Source organism: Artemia franciscana, chromosome 8 (assembly GCF_032884065.1).
Source record: "Artemia franciscana chromosome 8, ASM3288406v1, whole genome shotgun sequence".
Taxonomy (NCBI): domain Eukaryota; kingdom Metazoa; phylum Arthropoda; class Branchiopoda; order Anostraca; family Artemiidae; genus Artemia; species Artemia franciscana.
The window spans coordinates 27,842,214-27,861,520 of NC_088870.1; the positions used below are offsets into that span (position 1 = coordinate 27,842,214).

The 19,307-nt window shown below is 34.4% G+C and overlaps 1 long non-coding RNA gene across 1 annotated transcript; it reads left to right on the forward strand.

The window, feature by feature from the left end:
* Positions 1-1,139: 1,139 nt before the first annotated feature.
* On the forward strand, positions 1,140-13,000 carry LOC136029821 (uncharacterized). Its single transcript, XR_010618120.1, has 3 exons — positions 1,140-1,266; positions 9,108-9,267; positions 12,682-13,000. It is a non-coding gene; the product is annotated as an uncharacterized LOC136029821 (long non-coding RNA).
* Positions 13,001-19,307: the final 6,307 nt, after the last annotated feature.

Here is a 19,307-nt window from a genome sequence, read left to right on the forward strand (position 1 = left end):
GTGACGTTGGGTAACGGGATGATTGATCACGTGGACAGCTTCACTTACCTTGGTATCATTATTAGAAAAGACTGTGGGAGCAGTAAAGATGTTAAAAGTAGAATAGCCAAGGTCCAGGGTGTTTTTTCACAGTTGAAAAAAAGTTTGAAAAAAAAGGAAGATAAGTGAATCTTATATATAAGTGAAGATAAGTGAGAAGATAATGTGCCGAAACCCTATAGGCAAGTGTGTATCCTCCTGATGAGCCCTTGTGTTGGGTTGTTGCCTCTGAATTATTTGTCTTTACTGTTTTTATTGTTTGGTAAATGACGACTTATACTTATTGATGACATGACTGCCTGTCCATGGATTAATCTTTATAGTTGATTGTGTATGTCTATGCTGTTTGACCTATGTGATTGTATGGATGAGTAGGGTTACGGCCTCATTCAAGTGCTGGTCTATATTAATCACTAATTTAGGAAAACAGTCTTCCTTTTCTCCTTCTGTCTTCCTTTTTTTTTTCTTTTTTTTTAATGTGTTTGGGCTGTTACATTGGTGATTTCTCTTTTCGTTATATATATATATATATATATATATATATATATATATATATATATATATATATATATATATATATATATATATATATATATCTATATATAGATATATATATATATATATATATATATATATATATATATATTTATATGTACGAAACTCTTTTCCCTTACTATTTTATGTTTCTTGTATTTAATTTATTGGGTGACAAGGCTGTGTCTTACTACAGTTTTTTTTTTCAATAAATAAATAATTTAATTGCCTAATGTTTATAGTAACAGTTTTTATTTTAATACCTTTCAACAGATTATTTAATATTAATGAAATTTATATATTTGGAATCATCAAAGTGAGCATATTTAATAGTGTAATTCTTGTGAAAATTACCTTTTTTAGAGTTTTCATTTCTATAGACAATGTCCCACATTATTTACCGTTAATTATCATGAATGCTTCCAAAACAAATTTATCAGGTTTATGAATTTGTCAACCAGCCGTAAGTAGGCAGTGGGTCATACAAAACTAGATTCATGTTTCCTGGACTGTAATAATGTGTTCTTTTGAGAAAAGGAAACAAACCTTAATCTGACAGTAACCTTCAACTCTTTATCTATAAACTGTTTTTCTGCTAGTGTACTGCAGAAGTATACTTTACTCCTAGTGTACTTACTCCTAGTGTATCTTCTAAATAATATTTAAGGCATTAAGCTGTTTTGAATTTACAAGGTAAGGTGTACTATTCCTCCCAAGACTGTTTTTTTGTTCAGTAGATTACTTCGCGTAGACTTTACAAAGAAATAATAAGATTATCAAGCCTAAAACAAAATGTACAGAACTTGCGACATAACTACAACTTGCAAGATAGCTATAAAATAGATTTTCAACAATTCTGTGAACTAAGAAATCCATTGAATAAGTTTAATCATTGACAAGATATGTTCTAAATCAATTTGATGTGAAACGATCTTATTGTGTCTCGACTATTTAGTAAAATCATAAGTTTAACAATGCACACGCTCAAGCCTTGCGCTAGCCAATTTATCAGAATAAAATATCAGCAGTAAAATTTGGCCAACGTTTTCTAACCAAGATTCACAAACCTATGGTAACAGATTCACCCTGAATACTCAAATGAAAAAAAAACAAGTTTGTTTTTCAATTGCAAGTAAGGAGGACATAAAACTTTAAAACGAACATAAATTATTACGTATATGAGGGAGGGGGTTTTCTCCTCCGCAATACCTCGCTCTTTACGCTTAAATTTGACTTTTTGTTCCAATCATTTAAGAATGACTCATGAAACAAAAGGCCCATTTAAATAGAATGAAAAGCTGTTTTAAGAGATCTAGAAAAATTTAGCATAAAAAGCGAGGTGTTGAGAAGGGAGTAACCCCTTCATATACGCAGAAATTTCTGTCTGCCTTAAGTTCTAATGTCTGTCCTTACTTGCAGTTGAATAAACTGTTGGTTTTATTTAATTTCAGATCTTTTATTTAACTATGCCGGGGAATCTGGCTTCCCCTCCTTGAAAAATTCCCTTACCAAACGTAAAATTCCTCCAAGGAAAGATCCTATTGCATACTCCCTTCGTCCAAAAAAGTCTCCCCAAAAAATCAATGCTAACTTCGCAATAACGAATACTGTATGTAAACAATGGGTAAAGTTCATAGCTTGGAGCCCTTCCCCCGGAGACTCTGGGGGTCAGGTTATCCTCAAAGACATAGTTTAGAGATTTTTTGAATATGCTAAACAAAAGGCTAATTCCAAATCTTGATCGGTCAACTTTGGGGAAAAAGGGACATGGGAAGAGGGCTAGCTGCCCTAATACGTTTTTTTCTGCTTGAAAGAGCGCTAGAACTTTTAAGTTCCGGTCTAATGAGCCTTTTTCCGATATCCTAGGACGATTGCTCTGATGTAATCCCCCTGGTAATAACAAACAGGCAAAAGTTTTGAATAAATGGGGCATAGTTAGTTCTCCTTACTGTGATATTTGTAATTAGTATGACGATGTTAGACATATCCTAATGAAGTGTAGGAAATACGATATACAAAGAAATGTATTTAGAAGTTTAATTTTAAAATATATTGGTGCATTTACAGTGGGAGCAATCCTTGGTCATGCACAGTCTTTTTTCAGTTTATCTTAATTGAGTCATGCAATAATTTTTTTCTATTTTCTTTTTGTTTTCTTGTTTCCTCTTGTTTCTTTTTTTCTTTCTTTTCATTTTTAAGCTGTGTTTTAAAATTTTATATACTTCTAGACATGTTATTTGACCATAGCAAATTGTTATATGTGCAATTATGTAATTTAAGTAAGAACACTATGTACAAGGTCTTAGTACAAGCCCATGATATTTTAAGTGTTGACCTGGCCTGATCCAAATGAGTATCTGTGTCGTATTCAAAGTGACGTGGCCCCTACTAGAGCCCAAGATATAGTAGAGGATCGCACGTATATGAGCGGTTGATTCGCTCAAACGTTTACTAAACAACAACAACAAACACTAAAAAACATTTGTTTAATGAGCAAGGTGTTGAGAAGGGGGTAGTTCCCCTTATATATTGAGTAATTTCAATTTTGTTTAAATTTCAAACTTGCTCCTTACTTTAGTGAAAAACCGCCTCTATTTCTTTAATTATATTTCCTGAAACTGTTAAGTTTTATGAATACAATACTTATGGTTACACAGAAAAAAGATTAATATTTCAATGGTCTCTGTTTGGATCTTGATGGGTAATCTAACAACTTGTGGTAAAGAACTGTAAGTAAGGGGTGACCCGGCTCAGTAATAACCAAAACTATAAAAAACAAAATTTTGATGCCAAGAGATATATTAAAACAATTGACTTATTATGCAAATTCCAAATATATAAGTTTCATTGAGTCTAATCTTATCCATCAAAAGCTAAAAGCCTGAAAGAATGTATTTGATTTTCAAAAAAAGGAGGGACGAACCCCCTAAAAGTCATAGAATTCTAATAATCAGATTCAGCGTATCAAAGAACCCTACTGTAGAGGTTTCAAACTCATATCTGAAAAAATGTGGAGTTTCATAATTTTTGCCAGAAGAAGGATCACGGATGCGTGTTTATTTATTCATTTTTTCCCCAGGGATGATTTTATCAACCCAGTGGACCTAGAACGTCGGGAGATGGCTCATTCTATTAGAAATAAAACGTTCTAGTGCCTTTTTCAAGTGACCAAAAAGTTTATTAGCAACTAGGTCCCCTTCCACGCCAATCTTTTCCAAAAATCGCCAATCCAAATTTTTAGATAGCTATTTTGTTTCGCATAGCTGAAAGGCCCACACTATGTCTTCGGAGAAACAATCTAACCCCTACAATACTTAGGAAAAGGTTTTTAAGTTGTGCCCACTGTTTGCATAGAATTGCTTACAAAGACTTCATAAAAATCCCAATCTATACGTTGAAAACTGGAATAATTCATAGAAATCATAAGCAATTTTTAGGGCCAACCCTACAAATCCAGACCAAACCGTAGAAATCATAGTCTTAATCTCTAATCTCTAAAAGAATAAAACCAATACATAGAAACCCCGACTAACTCATAAAATCAAGACCAAACTGTAGAAATTCAGGCCTTCCTCTTAAAATCTGGACAAATCAAAAATGGGGGAGGCCAAAAAGCCAGTTGAGAGGCATTGGGGCCCTTCAGGGGGAATCGGGGCCTTGAAGGGGGACCTAGGGTCCTGGAGGGGGACTCGCGGCCCTGGATGGGAATATGGGGACTCAAACTCATACGCAAGTCCAGGTAATAGAAATTCAAAGTGCTCAGGACCATTACACTACAAAAATGATACCTCTCCGGTTGTGATAATTACAATTTTTGGATTTCGAAACAAGTTTCATTAACCATCATTAGAATATGCCTATCCAGTAAGCATATCAAATCACCGTGGTAAGAATATTCTTGGAATGATGCCAAAACAGGTGCCCAGAAATAGATCACTGATAACACTTACCAAAAATCCAATTGAAAATTTAATTGTGAAAATAACTTGTAATGATATTGTGACACTAAACATCGGTTGGCCAGCGTCTCAGAAATAATACATTGATTGCCTAGAATGTACTCCTAAGGAAACAATATCATCAACGACTTGTTGGCTCAGTCGAGTGACGTGTTGTTATTTTACTATACGAAATCATGGGTCACAGGTTTGATACATACATCAGACATAAATTTCATAAGATCAATGGAAAAAGCTGCTTGGAAGCTGAAAAAAGTGTGTCGTTAGAAAAAAAAATGTCACCTTCTACATCAGTAGTTAATAATAATGCCATCTATGACTTTGGTTGTGCAGATTGCAGCATTGGTGGAATCGCCGTTACACCTTGTTGTTAATCTTAAACCACTACAGAAGAAATGAGTTGGGGATAAGGCCGTATTGGGACAGATAGTATTCGGAAGTGATAATACTGCTTATTAGACGTAATAAAAAACAAAAACAATAACGAACTTAAAATGTACCCAAAATAAAATTGACATTCTAATCAAACTTAAAACGAACAGAAATTACTCGACATATCAAGTGGGAAATTTCCCCCCTTGCAATCCAATCAGCTCGATTGTAATTCACTCTTTACTAAAAGCAATATAAATTTTAAGCGATTTGAAAGCGAGAGAGAAAAAAGGATTTTTGCCAAATAAAAACTCAAGGCCGTATACAGAGTAAAGTGGTTGTTGGCTGGCTCCAGCTCATCCCACCACCTCATCCCTCAAAGGTTAAATTCTATTAGTAAAAGGCTACAAAATGCAAAAAAACTAATGTTGATGCATTTTGCTAAGTATTTTTTGCAAGCCCCCTTGAATGAAACACCCAAAACAATGCATCCGGAATGGTGAGTGCTATTATGGTTCTGCCCCCTCCCCATCCCCTAACTCAAAGGTTTAATTTTACTCAAAAAACAAAATAGCTACAAAAATGCATATAAATAAGTTTTGACAAGTTCTTTATAGTTTTATAAACACCCCCTCAAAATATCATAGCTTCCCCCTTAGAAATAATCCTAAATAATAGCCATACAAAACTAAACTGTTCATAGTGCATATTCTTTTCAATTAAATACCGTTTAGATTTTTTTTTGAAAGAAAGCGAAGCTAAAGAAAGCACCATTTCTTGTAAAAATTTTTTTGTTCTAGGATTTCATTTTTCTTTGTTGCGTTGTGGTTAATGTTAGAACAAATGAAAACTAAATTTAGCCTATGTTTATCTTCTATTCTTAATTAAATATATAATAATTAAGAACTGAAATTCCAAAAGAAATCAAGACCACATAAAAAAAATCAAGTTAAAAGAAATGGTTTTATGTCAATATTCCTCTTTAAGTTTATCCCTTTTACAAATATAGAGTAATGGTGCCTCAAGTACCTTTAGAAAATGAATAGTTTAATTTTTATAAGAAGCCCATTTATTCTTTGAAGAGAAGATTTCAATAAAAAATCTATTCGGTTCTTTTAAGTATTTTAAATAAATATATTTGGAATGAAGAAATATTATTGGAACTTTAGTGCATATCAGTCTGAGGGAACTAAATTGATATTAGAAAATGTAATCGCAAAAAGTTTTGGAACTTCCGCCACTCGACTTATTTTTCAAGCTTATAATAATAAATTGCTTAAAATATTTATAGCTTTCAGTAAAGTGCGAATAACAATCGCGCTGATTGAAGTGCAAGGGGAAAATTTTCCCACTTCATATATCTAGTAATTTCTGTTCGTTTTGAATTTGATCAGAATCTCAATTTTATTTTGGGTACATTCTAAGCTCATTTTTTTTTTTTTTTTACGTCTAATATCCTTTTCTTTTAGCAGTTTTATCTTGTATATTATTTTGACTGTTTTTACACTAATAATAAATGTTTTTAGAGAATTATAATTGGACTACAGGACAGACATCTTCCTCGTTCAATTGTTTAGTAATTTCTGTTCGTTTTGAGTTTCAATTGAATATTAATTTTATTTTTTGTAACTTACAAGTTCATTTTGGTTTCATTTTTATTAAGTTGTTTCCTTTAACTTTTAGTTGATAATTATTTATTATAATGTCAATTTTTTGTTTTTAATCTGCTGAAGACAAATTTTGCTCTTTACGTTTGATAAGAAAAACTTCTTTTTTTTATAATATACCGTGTTAAGGTGGACCAGCAACTAAGAAAAATTCAACTGGTAGACTTTAATTATAAGAATTACATTAAACTGAACTGTTGCCACTGGAGTTATCCAATTTTGCCGTAAATCGAGTTCTATATAAAGCAAAAGAAGCAGTTTTCTTTCTTTCAGAAGTGATAAATGGCAACTTGACTTCTTAGTATTTTATAGTGCCTGTAAGAAAATTTTTCGTTCGACGGAAGCCGAACTTTAAACAATAAATCATCTTCAAATGCAAAGAGATTCAGAATAAAATACATTCACGAAGCGAAGTTTAATATTATGCTTCCTAGGGCAAAGTGAGAGCCAAACTTCCTATCAGATAAGACCTTTTGATTCAAATCATTATTGTTGTAAGTCGAAGGCGATGTTGCCAGGCAACATAATTTTTCTATAATGGTACGAGCTGCTGCCGTTATTGCAAAAGAAATATAATCAAGGAGAATTAATGCAAATCGGAAGATAGAAAGCTTTGCTTTCTTTTACATTTTTGAATGCAGGGGAAATTCCGATGAAATGATCAATAATCTCTAAAAGATGCTCTACTGAGCATCTTTTTAACTTCTCGTTGAAAAACGCTCTAAAATGCTCTGAATCCAAGGATCTGAAAATTACTGATAATCTAATAATTATTACCGCCTTTCTTACAAAAAGTGGGATGCTGCCAATCAATTTACATGTACAATTGAACAGCACAAATCGGGGGCTATTAGGCTGGTAGGCAAGGCCATATCCAGGACTCTTTTCGAAGGGGGGATGTGTAACAAATAAAACCTTGAAAATACATCAAAATTTTGTTTATACTCATCTTTGTTACTTCTTTTACGTCGGAGAAACATTTCAGGGGGATTCAAACCCCTTACCCCCCCCCCCTCTGGGTACAGCCTTGTCGGTAGCCCATATCATATCTTGGTTACGCCTGGGCACGATATCAAAACGATCAGAAAATAAACTAAAAGTATTTTTTTTTAGCTCAAGGTGAGGACAATTCCTAGAACTTAAAAAAAGGAAATCATAACGTTAACAAGAAGGACTACCCTTCTTGACCCCTTGCATTTTCCTCTAAATTTTGAATTTTTGTACCAACTCTCTCTGTAGTCATTCTGAATTTTAGAACAACTACAAAACAAGGGTCATTGAATTGGAATAATAACCTTTTTTAAAGAATTAAAAAGTTAAGCGTAATATTACGCATTTTATCGAAAGATATATTTATTTTGAAAACTGTGCTTTAATTTTCAGAATACAGACGAAAAATACAGAATAAATCATTATACTAATAAAGAAAAATCTGTCTAATAGAACTAATTAAGAACTAATGAAAATAAACTGAATATTTGATATACTCTGATAGTGCTTCCTTAGGTTCTCAACTACTCATGATTTTATTTAACTTCGTTTTTTCAATATTATGAAATATGATTATGAAAAAATTTTGTTTTCAGTTAAGTACTAATGACAAAATAGGCTTTATAACTCTTGCAGTTAGGGGAGGGAGAGGAGGCAGTAGCCAAGTTCCAGTTTGTAGTATTTTTTTTTTCTTTTCAAGTTTGCAATGAATATTCACTCTAATTTTACTCCTTTAAGAATTTTTATTCAGCAATATTTGTAACTTTATAATAACACGATTATTTCTTTTAATTTCTAGTCGTTTTGGGTTTCATTTGATGGTAATTTCTGATCTTTTTAAGCCTGAATTATAATGAGACCTCATTTCTACTCTGGTCTAATTTTTCCTTGAACAGATTTTTTCCAGAATGTATTTTAAAATTAATTTTTGTTCATTTTTCTTCACCTCAGTTTTATTATTCATTAACATTGTGATTACTCAACCAGTTGTCCAGGTTTTCGCTTTAAGATTAAAAATCTTCGATTTTGATTTAAATGCTTAAGTCGCATAAGGTGATCTGAACGCTGGCTTTGACTGCATTCCATGTAATTATTGGGTATATTTTGCTCAAATTAAATCAAGGTTTGGAACATCTCTCGAACTAATATTTTGATTCAACAATTCGAAAAAATGCTCCTGGGAAGAATGTTTTAAACATTTCCGTGAACCAAAGTAGTCTAGAAGAAGGACAAAATGGTATAGAATGAACAAGAATGAATAGAGATATCACTCAGATCTCTCTATTTCTAAATCTTAAAAAAAATTTGTTTGTGACTTTTGAGTAAGTATTAGCTAGGTGTGGTGTTAAAAAAATATTATTCATACCAGCAAGAAGAAAACAAGCATATGGTTAGCTAAGTTTAAATAAATGTGAAGCAATCTGTTTATACTCATATCGTCCCGGACTATAATTATAATAAATGTTATGATGAATGAGAAAACTTATTAGCGATTTTAACCCAAGATGTGGCTTTAAATATGAAATTAGTGAAACTTTTGTTTTAGATGGAACAAATAAATTTGACTTCAAAAGGAGGAAGAACGTTTGAACCTTTGGAACCACCAACTCTGCATCCAGTAGTTATGATTGATCCAATAGAAGCACTGAACATTCTGCTAACAGCTGCTTTTGTTGCTTTGGTAATTGCTTGGACAATAATCTACAGTAAGTTTTTCATACTTGTGATTTCTGACGTGATTGTGATTTCTGATGGCATGGATAAATTTAGAGAAAAAGTTTTTTTTTATGATTAGTCGTTCAGGAATAAGGTTGAAATTGTCCCACCATGTTCACCGTGGAATTGCTTAAGAATCATAAAACAGCAGTAGTGAGAGGGTTTCAGATCCTATGAGCGCACCCGGGTACCAGCAGCAAACTGGCTGCTAGCTTCCCTAAGGGCCTTCTCAAAAACGCGGGTGCTATTTTTTACTTTTTACGCATATGTGGTTGATACGTTAAAGTTTAGCAGATGTTATTGTTTACTTGTGCAAATTTAAATGAAGATGACGTCAGTTTTATGCAAATTTAAATGTTTAAAATCCTGTGAGCCATGTAGGGAGAACTTTCAAGGCATTTCCCTGGATGCTAGTAAAGTGGGTAGCCCCCACATGTAAAAAATTATCTTAGTACCCTCTCAAGAACTAAGTCTAATGTTTACTTGTGTAAATTTAAATGTGAATGAAGTATTTCTGAGTATATATTTTTAGTATTGAATATGAGTGTTTCTACTCTGCTGGATGTTGAAGGTACTAAGTAAAATGAAACCAAGAGTGCCCAACGCTGCAATAGAACAGTCAGGTTTCAGCAAAAGTGAATGTAATGCATGTACATAGACTATATGATGGATTAAATTCATTGGGGAAATACATTGAAGACAATGATCTGATATCTAGCGGAACCAATAGGCGACGAGAGGGTATTTGAAGTAGAAATAACCTTCATTCTTTGGGTTTGCTGGTTAGTCTGTAATCAGCAGTGAGAGTGTCAGGACTAAAATATGAACGGATTTCAGAAGCAAAAAGTATTCGAAACCTTGTGACTTTGGAAAAATGTTGGAATCTAAATAATCAGTTTCAAAAGTTATCAGTACAAAAGAAAATATTCTCTCAAAGAATGCCTGACGATATCATGAAAGATGAGTCTCTACCTGTGGATTACAATTGCCTTGGCAATTGTAGATTACCTTGCTGGCAAAGCGCACTTTCTCAATTTATTGACAAACTAATCGAAACAAAAAAATTACATCGTCGATTTTCTTTTGAACACTACCTAAAGATTCATTTTTTAAAAGATGATTTAAGACTCTATTCAAACGATTTTTCAGTCTCTGTGTTTCGTAGCAACAACAAATAGATCGACAATCAAAAAGGTTTTTTTTATTTTTTTGAGAGGTGATTTCGAAGTGTGACGTCACTCGGTTACTCCTCCTCTCTCTCTCTCTCTCTCTGCACTATTGCTGATGACTATGACAAAAAGTGTAAAATGTTTCCCTGTAAATTGCATAGAGGATATGCATTGCAAATTAAAGACTTTAATTTCTGTCTTGAAGAGGTTTGTCACTCTCCCACTAGAGATTTTTTATGCTCCAACTGTCACTATAATAAATGTAATCAATGGGAATATATTTCCCCTGGTATAATTTGAAAAAAAACTACACGTGACTTCAGTTTATTTCTAAGAGACTGATATCATCGTGGAATAAATTGTTTTAGTACTAACAACCCGGTCTATGCTTTTATTTTTGGAAAAATAAGAGAGTATGGTTTATCCGTCATTGCTGTGAAGACAATGACTACTATGATTAGAAGCCAACTGATTTTTGTTTGGCTGTTACAGAAAGCGATTCTTCAAACAGTTGAATTTTATAATATGAATCAAAGTAGTATCACTTACTTTACATAGAGCTAAAATAAAAGTGAAGTTACTTTACATTATAGCAAATGTGACACTGACAGTAATAGTTGTCCCAATGATATACCATCACTAATTGCCATTAATGAACACCTAAACGTAGAATAAGAAATCTAAACGACGAAGACAAAGACTTTTATTTTACATACATTTTCATTAATAAGCAAATATACAAATATTATTACTTTATCTTAAAGCGGTTTATCTTCTCCTAAATACCTCGCTCTTTATACTAAATTGTTTTTAGAACCCCTCATATGCGTGATAATCTCTGTTCGTTTTAAGTTTTAATGCTACTCCTTACTTTCAATTGGAAAAACTTTTTCATGTTTATTTTTCCATTGTTTTTATATTAATCTAGAAAGTCTCGCACCCTCTTCATTGTTCTTCTCCTAAATACCTCGCTCTTTATACTAAATTGTTTTTAGAACCCCTCATATGCGTGATAATCTCTGTTCGTTTTAGGTTTTAATGCTAATCCTTACTTTCAATTGAAAAAACTTTCTCATGTTTATTTTTTCATTGTTTTTTATATTAATGTAGAAAATCTCGCACCCTCTTCATTGAATTTCTCTTCCCCCATGACATATTCCTCCAAGGAAAGATCCTCCCACATAACCCCCTCCCCTTAACCCCACCCCCAAACTAAAAAAAATCCCCTGAAAATGTCTTTACGCTTCCAAATAACCATTACTGTATGTAAACACTGGTCAATGTTTGTAACTTGCAGACCCTCCCCCAGGGTCTGTGGGGGAGTAAGTCATCCCCAAACACATAGTTATTATGGTTTTCGACTATGCAGAACAAAACGGTCATCTCAAAATTTTGATCCGTTGACTTTGGGTAAAAAAGAGCGCGGGAGGGGGCCTAGGTGCCTTCCAGTTTTGTTGGTCACTTCAAAAGGGCACTAGAACTTTTCATTTCCGTCAGAATGAGCCCTCTTGCGACATTCTAGGACTACTTGGTCGGTACGATGACCCCTGGAAAAAAAACAAAAAACAAAAAAACAAATAAACACGCACACGTGATTTTTTTATGACTTTTAGGGGGTGTTTCCCCTATTTTCCACAATGAGGCAAATTTTCTCAGGCTCGTAACTTTTGATGACAAAGACTTATATATTTAAAATCAGCATGAAAATCTGATTCTTTTGATGTATCTTTTAGCATCAAAATGCTGTTTTTTAGTTTCGTTTACTATTGAGCCGGGTCGCTTCTTATTACAGTTCGTTACCAAGACCTGTTTGATAATGTGTTTGCGGCTAGGCAAGTTTACTTGGTAGTAAATTTGTGATAAAAGAAGTCAGTATAAGAAATAAAATTCAAAGCCTTCGTCATTTGTAGAAATAAGAGGACAAAAGAACGGATTTGTTTGGACAGCCCTCTACTATATTTTCTTTGCGTCGGAACTTTTGCTTTTTGATTTTATTTTCCTGTTCATAATTCTGTCCAACCCCATTACGGACTAGGGACCAGTGCTTCAAAAAGACATTGCTTACATTCTCTGCCTTTTCCGTATGATGAATGCTTTACGATTTCAAGATATAAACAAGACAAATTAGAGCTTAAACCATCAGTTTTGTTGAATTAAACTTTTGTTAGTTACAGGACGAGAAGAAAAAGAAAATATTTACATGTTGTCACAAATATCTGGATGTTCTGATTTCAGATCTTGGGAAGGAAAAAACAGAAATAATGGAAGACTATGATGACTTCGATGTGACAGAAATAGCTAGCACCGCTACAACAAGTTCTCCCTTGCAATATGGGTCATATTCAAGAGGTTACCCACTCCATTCAAAACCAAGAGAAAAAAAGTTAATAGAATTGGCTTCACGTGTGCATAGATCGTTAGCGGAAGTGCCCTCTAAAACATAAATTGGTCTTTTTTCTTGTTTGAGGATACTAAACTATATTTTATTACAATGTTATTAATCTCTATTTTGCTTATTCAAAGATTGTCTTACAAAAAATAGCCTTTCTTGCAGAGCAAACATAATGCTAAACTTGGAATGGACGACACATATGACACATTCAGGAGGGTTTTTTAGTAGTGAGGCATAGGTGGGTCTTGAGGGAACCCTGACCATTTGAATCCCCGTCTCGACAATTTTTTAAAGTTTCTGCAAGATACAGGTTCTTGTTACGTAATCTCGCGAACAAGTTGTTTTGTTTTCAATAGGGCCTTTATAATCCCATAACAACAATGGTTTTTGTCTGGTGTAGGAATCGAACGTGATACCGATTATTCATTAGAATTATAAAGTCCTTTGTTTTTAATTGATTGACGCAAGTTAGACAAGGACAGGTTATGCTAGGTATTGAAGTGAGTGAAGTGTTGCGTAGCCATTATTGTCCAAATGATTTCACTAGGCAGTTAGACAACAAAGTTATTTGTCCTGTGTGCAGGTGCTGTTGATTATTAATTGGTACGTCTATCGAGCTATTATATAGGCTGTGATCGAAGGAGATAAAAGCAGTTTTCTTTCGCTTTGCACGTATAAAAATATACTTAAGAAAAAGACATTTCTTAGGTTTCAAAAAATTCTGTTTTGAGTGGTACATATATTGAACTATTATATAGGCTGTGATCAAAACAAACAAAAGTAGTTTGATTCCACCTTGCACGTAAGAAAATATACTTCACTATGGAGTATTTCTCAAGTTTCAAGCAATCATGTTTTAAGCGGTACGTATATTGAACTTTTATAAAGGCTGTGATCAAAAGAAATAGAACTGGTTTGCTTCCACCTTGCACACAAGAAAATAAACTGTAGAAAGAGAAATTTCTCTGGTTTCAAGTAATTATATTTAAATTGGTACGTATATTGATTTTTATACAGACTGTGATCGACCTAATGACAAAATATGTATGTAAGCTACAAGATGTCTTAAATGCATCATTGAAATATATTGAAGATTCATCATTACAGAAGAAATATAAAAGATAAAGACACAGACTTTCATTGTACATATAAGTTTTATTAATAAGCAAATTCCCAAATATTACGAATATTCATTACAATATTATTCATTACGTTAATAACACTTCATTTTTAGTGCACTGAAATCAATACTATACAGCTAGGAAAGAGTATTTTTCCACTATGAACTCATTAACTCGAGGACTTTCTGCATAAATACTGAGAAATTCCCCGTGAGTATACCTACGATATCAAATGTATAACACTGCATGAAAACACCAGCATTTTATCTATATATATAGATCCGTTGAGGGAGGGTGAGTTTTTAGATGTAAATTCAAGGGGACATAAGATATTTGACTTAGCTACATATTTGATTATTTTATTTGTGGGTATTATTTTCTAGAGATTTTCGACCAATGCCACTCTATGACTGCCTCGTTGCACTTTCTAGCAACCTTCTTTATCTCAAAAGCATTTTCAGACATTTTCTTAATGAAAATAATGTTTTAACTCATTGGATTGTGGATGCAGTGATGTTGCATATTTTATTCTTTTTTCAAGCATCAACATACTTCATGCCCTACTGTGGCAAAGTTTGGCTGCCGTGTGGCACCCTGTGGCACAAATTATTAGTCCTAAAATATTTTTAACCATTTTTCTACAAATATAACCCTTCAATCTCAGATTGATCATTTTTTTATTTGAACAGTGGATCTACCATTTCATTGTTAGATCGTGCTACGCCATTGCTATTCACGCCATCCTGGCACTCTTAGGCGGGACCGTGCAAACCTATGGTACACATTATCAATCCTAAATTTTTTTCAGACATTTTCTTACAAAAAAAAACTATAGACTGCATAAACTAAATCAACCGTTTAAACTTAAAGGAATATTCCCAGGGTTCCACCGACCCCAGTCCCAGTTTTGACACGGTTTCCGTGACTTTTGCCACCGGTTCCACAGCTAAGGTTCCGTCAGTTCCGGATACCCCACTTCTACCCCCTATTCTAGAGTTTTAACTCCAGAAATTCCACTCCAACTTCCTCCGGTTCCAGGATTTTATGCTGCTGCCCCCGTGGTAATATATGGCTTATCATAGACATTGGCTAGTTTATTGTCCGCTTTTCAACAGTATTATGTGTACATTGGAAGGATAAACACAAAAATATTGTTATAAAAGGCGGAGAAGAAATATTTCAAGGAATTGTGTGTACATGATAAAGTTATCGGAGCAATGAGTGTTGACGAAGAGAAATACTTGAACTGCGAGCCAAGCATTTATCTGGATCTTATTGAAAATGTATGACAGGGAAGGGTTAAAGTCCTTTGGAATGCCAAAGAATTTTCGTTATCGAAATGGTGGATATGCGAGAGTAACATTTCAATAGATGATAGTGCAATCTACGTCAAAATCATGCCGCAATAGACGTTGAAACTGCAAGTAAAATAAAAAAGGTATTTACAGACATTATCACCAACGAATATACAGAGGAATTTATGAAAAACAAAGCACCGGTAAGCCTTACTAGTACCATCGATAGATGAATCCAATAACATCAATGGTGAAATATATGATGAAGCTGCTAAAAGTTGTGTATGACCCGAAAATGGAATAAGTACCATGTCAAGAGAGAACATAATGAAGTATTTATGGAAAAGATTCAAAGCATTCATTGTCATATGATGATATTCTACATGCCATTACTTAAATAATAATGTTTCATCTCAGTACTTCGTTATTTTCATTATTGGTACGCTAACAAGTCCAACGCTTAGAATGTTCATAAAACACACAAAAAGTCAGAGACAAAGGCACACAGAGATCAGACACGCAGCCAGAGAGAGAAACAAAAATACACAAACACGCTAAGTAAGACAGATGCAATCAAACAGACACAGAAGGTAAACAGACGCTCAGACACACAGGCACAGAGAGATACAATAACACACATAAAAACACATAGTTAGACAAACAGGAATGCAAACAGACTCTGGGACAAGCAAAAAGACGCTCAGACACATAGCGACAGAGAGAGAAAAAACACACAGAGTCAGTCACACGAACACACAGACACACAGACAGACACACAGACAGGCAAACAGACGCTCAGACACACAGGCACAGAGAGAGAAAGAGAGAGAAAAAAACACACAGAGTAACTCACACAGGCATTCAAAAAGACACAGAAATAGGCAACAAGGCACAGAGAGGCGTACAAAAACATCCACACACAATCACACACAGAATCAGACACACGCAGAGAGAAAGAGACAAACACAGCGAGCATAGAGAAACAGTCAAAACACACACAAACACACAGAGTCAGTCACAATCACACGAACACATAAAGACAGACACAGAGACAAAAACACACAGATTTCGACACAAAGGCACAGAGCAAGTGAGAAAGACAAAAACACGGACAAACAAACAAGAGTCAGAAATATGAACACCCAGAGATAAGACACAGAGTCAAAAACACACAAAAACACACATGTCCAGACACACGAGCAGACACAGACAGACACAGAGATAGACACAGAGACAAAAACACATAGAATCAAACACGCAGGTACAGAGAGAGACAAAAATACACACAAACACACAGAGTCAGACACACAAACACACAGAGTCAGACACACAAACACACAAAGACAGAGACAGAGACAGGGTAACACACAGTCAAACAGACAGGCACAAAGGGAGACAAAAAACACTCACGCTAACACACAGAGTCACAAACAAGCACAAAAAGACAGACACAGAGACAGGAAAACACACAATCAAACACACTGTCACAGACAATGAAATGAGACTTGAATCGATATAACCAATAAATGTACCATCAACAGAGGCAATGATATCACTACATGAGTCAACTTGACCAGTAAAAGTACCACCTGCAACCAACCTATAATTAATTCTGGGTCCCTGTACCCAACCTACAGCAACACACCCAGGTACCCACAGCAAAACTACCACACTTTAGGCACCCGCATCCAACCTGCAGCTTCCCTGGGTACGTACATAGTTGCTCTCAAGCTAGGTTACACTTAGCTTAGCGAGCTATGCTGATAGAAACTTATCAAGATAGCCTTCTTTCAAGCTAGGTTTATTTAGGTTTACTTGTTTCACATTCGTCTGACTTTGTGTGATTGTGTGTGTGTTTTTGTCTCCCCCCTCTCTCTCTTTCTCTTTCTCTGTGACTGTGTGTCTGACCGTCTGTTAGGCTGTCTCTGTGTGTCTTTGTGTCTGAGTATCTCTCGCTCTCTCTCGCTCGCTCTCTCTCTCTCTCTCTCTCTGTGTGTGTTCACGTTGGTCTGACAGTCTGTTTGCCTGTCTTTGTGTTTAGACTCCGGATAAAATCCTGCCCATCTCTCTTAGACTTTGGTAAAAACCCAGTTAAACTATCTCGGACTCCATTCAAATTCATTCCATTTTGGGGTCATATATAACTTTTAACAACCTCGCCATACATTTTATCATAAATATTATTGGTTTCACTTACTGTATCTATTGATAAACTATCGATGCTGCTAGTGACATTTACCAGTGCTTTTTGTTTTACCTTCATTACCTTCATATTCATTGGTGATATTGTCTGTCACTGCCCTTTTTATTTTACTTCTTTTGAATGCTAACACCAGAAAGATGGCAATAGGATCAATAAACGGGTAATGTGCTACAAGTAGCACAAGCCAGAAGTTGGGCTTCGTAATCAACCAAAAGTTTTATTTTGCCTTCTTTTTGAGCACTATCATTTCCAGAAATGTTACTCTCGCATATCCATCATTTTGATAATAGAAATTCTTGGGCACTACAAAGAAATTCAAACCCTCACTGTCATGACAACGCACGCATACAGTTCCAATAAGAACCCCATGAATGCTTACTTCATTGTTCAAATATTTCTCTTTGTCAGATTTCAAGGCTATTATAACTTTATCACGTACAGAAAAACTTAAACTAAATGCAAGTGTTTATCCTTCCAATGTACAAATTAAACTGAAACCAGGGCCTGTGGAGCCGTGGGGATTTTCCTTTAAGTTTAAATGGTCGACTTTAGTTTATACAGTATACAGGAATATATTTTCTAGAAAATGTCTAAATATACCTAAGAAAAAATAATGTGTGCAAGAGCGTGCCAGAGCCAGCCAGAGAGTAACAGGGTGGTGTGAACTGATATGATATACCACGATCTAACAATCAAATCGTAAGTCTCGTAATTCATATAAAAACAATGATCAACAGTGTTATTTTTGCAGAAAAAGGGTTGAAAAATGCTTTAGGAATGATACTATGTGTCAAAAGGTTTCACAGGACACTCGCACACTGCCACGCTTGGCTGTGAAGTGTGTTGATGCTTCAAAATCGAAGAACATATGCAAAATCAACGCATCCAAAAAGCAATCGAGTTAAAATATTATTTTTATCAAGAGAATGCCTGACAATGCTTTAGAAATCATTAGGGGTGCCAGAAGGTTTCACAGCACACCAACACACTGCCATGGTGGGCTTTGATTTGTGTTGATGCTTGAAAATCGTAGAAACAATGTAAAATCAACGCATCCAAAAAGCAATCAAGTTAAAATATTATTTGCATCTGGAGAATTTCTGAAAATGCTTTAGAAATGATTAGAGGTGCCAGAAGGTACCTCGGGCAGCCATAGAGTGGCAGAGGTTGGGAACTACCAGAAAATAATACCAGCAAAGAATGAACTAAATATGGAATTAAGCCCCATGTCTTGTGTCCCCTCGAATATTCGTCTGATAGCTCAACTCCCCTCTCAACGGGTTTAGATTTATCGGTTAAAAGCTATTTCATACAGTATTATATTTTTGATGTCGTGGGAATACTTACGGCAAATTTTTCAGCATTTATATAGACAATCCTCGATTGAATGAGTTTACAGTGGAAAATACGCTTTCTTAGTTGTTTATTTTTGATTTTAGTGCCCTATAATACAGTATATTCATACATGTTGTAAATTTCTTTATTAATAAAACTTATATGTACAATAAAATTCTTTGTCTTCATCTTCTAATTTCTTCTTCCACGATGAATCTTAAATATGTTTCACTGGCGCATTTAATATCTGCAGTTATTAGGTCAACCCCAGCCTAAATAAAAGTTCAAAATACGTACCACTTAAAACAGAATTATTTGAAACCGTAAAAATTTCCTATTTTACAGTATATTTTCTAACATGCAAAGTGGAAGCAAGCCGTTTTAAATTCATTCGGTCATAGTCTGTATCAAAGTTACAAAGTTATTTGAGCCCTGAGAAATGCCCCTTTCTACAGTATATTTTCTTACGTACAAAGTGGAAGCGGACCGATTTTATTTGTTACAATCACAGCCTA